Raw genomic sequence first — 4,358 nt, forward strand, 5'->3', positions numbered from 1 at the left:
GCGTATTTCTTTTTCAGTTTGTACTTTATTGTCGACATTAGTCACTTTGATCGTCTGCGATTGTCGCACGAATTTCATTTTCTCCCTTCACGACACTGATAATAAAAATGGATTTATAGTAGCGCGCAATACGAAACCGCTCAGTATTCAAAATACTTCTTATCGTGTCGGACAATTGTAATGTACATAATTTAATCGCCAAAGAGTTGGAATATATACCGAAAATTATTTTGTTACGAGAGTTTAAGAATTACATATAATAGATCAACTGTGGGACAGACTACTCGAGCATATAAAGGCTGATTCAGAGATTCAGCAACATCGTCGGTGCTTGAAACATTATAATTTGCCCTGCCATCGATCGCATATTGATGGTCCAACGTCACAGCTGTTTGGGTGGCTATGAAAGCCAAAATAAAAATTGATAAAAACATATGTGTATTCCATATTTTAGAGGTATTTTTATGCATACTACCTTACCAATAGAGGGAGTGTATCGAAACGATAGCGTAAATGTGAATAATGCTGATGGATTCATTGGGTGGCGTACACGAAGCTGGGAGATAGTGCTATTTACTTTGATAGTTTCGGTAATCTTCGACCACCGAAGGAATCGGTGCAATATTTGGATGTATAGCAAATCGAGTAAAATCGCATCTTATCAACGTTACGATCAAAGTAACTGTGGACAATTGTGTCTACAGTTTTTACAGACGATCAATTTAAGAATTGACCTTGCATTCTTTCAACTCATTCATTCAAACATGTCACTGACATTTACGTTCACCGGTAAGAGTAGTGTCCACGGTCAGCTACTTTCCGACTATAGATTTGAGCGATGGCGATTACAAGCACGATTTGACGATTTCGAAAAAAAATTGTATAAACTAATGAACAACGCGGTATTTGGCAAAACCATGAAGAATATGCGCAATGTCGATGTAAAATTAATATTAGGTGTACAAATAAGTTTCCGCCGTTTTTTATCAAAAATTAAGCATTTATTGTGAAAGAATTCATAATGTTTTATTGAAAGTATTGTCCATCGCTAGTCATTTTTTCCCATCTTTCTGGTAGCATACGGATACCGCGTTGGAAGAACGCTTCATCTTTTGAGGCTATCCAATTATCGATCCAATTTTTGATATCTTCATATGATGTGAAGTGCTGCTCAGACAGGCCATGCGCCATCGATCGAAATAGATGGTAATCGGAAGGGGCAATGTCTGGTGAATACGGCGGGTGGAGTAGAACTTCCTAATTGAGTGTTTCCATGTAGGTTTTGACCGGCGCCGCAATATGTGGTCGAGCATTATCATGCAGGAGAATAATTTTGTCATGCCTGGAGTAGTAGTGGGCGCGTTTTTCCTTGAGTGCTCGACTCAATCTCATCAATTGTGTTCGGTAGAGAGCCCCAGTAACCAAGCTGATCCCACTAAATACACAACATGAGTTTTTTTCCATGAATATTCGGCTTGGCTGTCGATGTTGAAGCATGGCCAGGTGATCCCCATGATTTCCTCTTCTTTGGGTTATCATAGTGGATCCATTTTTCATTACCAGTGACTATACGATGTAAAAAACCCTTTCATTTATGCCTGATAAGCAGCATTTCACATATGGAAAATCGGCGTTCAACGTTTCTCGGTTTCAGTTCATATGGAACCCAATTCCCTTGCTTTTGAATCATTCCCAATGATTTCAAACGATGTAAAATTGCTTGTTGAGTCGCTCCTAATGTAAGTGCAAGTTCTTTTTGCGTTTGGCACGAATCTTCATTCAATAATGCTTCCAATTCCGCGTCTTCGTACACTTTCGGCCTTCCGCTACGTTCTTTGTCTTCGACGTCAAATTCACCGATCTTAAATTTTTGAAATCATTCACGACAACTTCTCTCACTTAAGGCAGCCTCACCATATGCTTCTACAAGCAATCGATGAGCCTCAACTGCAGATTTCTTCAAATTAAAGAAGTAAATCAAAAGTTCCCGCAAATGACGCTTATTCAAAACTCGGCATTTTCGCACAAAAAAAATATATGATGCTGATACAAAATCGCTAGTATTTCAAGGTTATGTTGTTGACAGATGTCCAATCTTACGATATAATGTTTTACATCAGACAATTTTAACCATAGCTTGCTAGTGGCGGTCTTTTGTCCAACGGCGGAAACTTTGTACACCTATTTGTACACCTAATAAATAGTGATAAAATATACGATATGACTAATAATAACACACAATGTCACGACAAATTTCTATCTGCGCAAAGAATGTACTTGAGATTTATCGTTGTATTTTTTGCTGTAAAACAGGTAACGATTCTATTCTTTTATATTCCGATTAGAAGATATTAATGATATATAAATTTATTTTAAATTAGAATCTGGAAATTCTCGTTCTACACTTTTCGAGATATGACTTTGGGCGTTTTAACATTATTATACGAAGCATCTTCTCATAGAAATGAACACGTTTATATAATTATAACACACGACGGTTGAATTTAATGCCAACTTGATGTAACTCTGCGTCTTAAGAATATTATGAATTTACTGAAGATGGTCAGATTGTGACCGATACGTTTAATGTTTTTTAATTGATGTAATAATAATTAAATATCACAAACTACAACTTGTACTGTGGTTCGTTATGCTCTTCTTTTTATACTTGTTATTCGAATTTGATTATCAATAGAGATGATAATTACAAAAGAAAAATTGTAATTTTTCGGCAATATACAAGATATTATATTATTACAAATATGCTTCCCAGCAAATGAGAATGGATTGAAATGTATTAAAATAGATTCATATTTTCAGAAATACGGATTCATGAATGTTAAAATGACTCCTCTTTTCTAAATGCATTTTTATTCATTTATAGAAGTTGCATAGAGCATATTTCTATGCCTTTCAATCTAAAAATAATATTAGCATTTTTTGTGCATCGAGAATACTACTCAACTCAGAATTGTAAATAGAAAGTACAGTTTTTTTAATTCAATTCAATCAATCAATTAAATTCAAAAATAATATCAGCAATTTCTGTGCAAACCAAAGGGCTAATGAAAATTGGCGCTATAGTAATTGCGCTATTATTACATAAATCCGATATTATAAACATATACACAGTGCGACAAATATGTTCCCGGACAGGGCCTGAAAATCATAATTGAAACAATAATATGCATATTTTTTAGTTTTATTATTCAAAATATTCTCCTCTGGCTTCAATACTTGTTACAGTGATTCAATAGTGATTCAAATGTATGTTCTAGCTCAGTTTGCGGAATTGCCTCTAGTGTCTGTGTAGAAGCTGATTGGATGGTCGGAATGTCATCAAAAAAGCGTTCTTTCAATCAATTTTGGAAATAATGAGAAGTCGCAGGGGGCCAAATCAGGTGAATACGGTGGATGGTTTAACACAGAGACACGATTTCGAGCCAAACATTGACGGACAATCAATGAAGTGTGACTCCGTGCGTTATCATGCAACAAAGATCAATCTTCTGGATCACGATATTCGGGGCGAATACGATGAATTCTGCCCATCAATCGCTTTAAAACTTCGAGATAATATGCATCAGTAATTGTTTGGCCAGTTGGAACAAACTCTTTGTGGATAATACCTTTGCTATCAAAGAATGTGATGAGCATTGTCTTGATTTTTGATGGAACTTTTCGTACTTTTTTTGTTTGTGGTGAATTTTTTGACTTCCATTCCGCACTTAGTTTCTGGATCATATTGAAAGCACCATGTTTCATCATCCGTAACAATTGATTTTAGGAAGTTTGGATTATTTTCTGCGGCTGCAACGATGTCTCTGGAATAATTGATTCTCGCTGATTTTTGATCGCTTCTTAATGTGTGTGGAACAAACCTTCGTTTTACCCAAATCTTCATGTAATATGGTTCCAATCGTTTCTCTACTGATATTTAAAGCCTCCTCCATCATTTTTAGTGATGCATTGCGATCGTTTGCAACAAAATCACGTACTTTTTCGATCATTTCGGGTGTTCGAACCAAAATTGGCTGTCCTGATTTTTTGTCATCTTCAAAGGTCTCTCTGCCTTCCAAAAAACGCTTATGCCACTCAAAAACAGCTGTACGAGCTAGACATTGACTGCCGTAAACTTGTTGCGTCGATCGGAATGTTTCTGATGCACTTTTATCAAGTTTTGCGTTAAATTTAATCACTGCTCTTTGTTCCATATTAAAATTTTTACCTCGACCAAAATCTTGTTTAACATGAACTGTCATATCTTCGTTATATGTCAACCAAAATGAATGAAACTTTGACAGATGATAGCAAAATGTTCAACCTTTAAAATGCATGTTTGAACGCACAGATGTCGC

At 35.8% G+C, this 4,358-nt stretch overlaps 1 long non-coding RNA gene across 1 annotated transcript; it reads right to left on the reverse strand.

Annotated features, from left to right (window-relative positions):
- Positions 1 to 3,781: 3,781 nt before the first annotated feature.
- LOC147908761 (uncharacterized) lies at positions 3,782 to 3,917 on the reverse strand. The gene is made up of 2 exons (XR_015545991.1): positions 3,882 to 3,917; positions 3,782 to 3,824 (listed from the first exon to the last, which is right to left on the reverse strand). It is a non-coding gene; the product is annotated as an uncharacterized LOC147908761 (long non-coding RNA).
- Between the last annotated feature and the right edge of the window lie 441 nt (positions 3,918 to 4,358).

The sequence above is a fragment of the Acromyrmex echinatior genome, chromosome 8 (assembly GCF_024713525.1).
Source record: "Acromyrmex echinatior isolate Ae372 chromosome 8, ASM2471352v2, whole genome shotgun sequence".
Lineage (NCBI taxonomy): Eukaryota > Metazoa > Arthropoda > Insecta > Hymenoptera > Formicidae > Acromyrmex > Acromyrmex echinatior.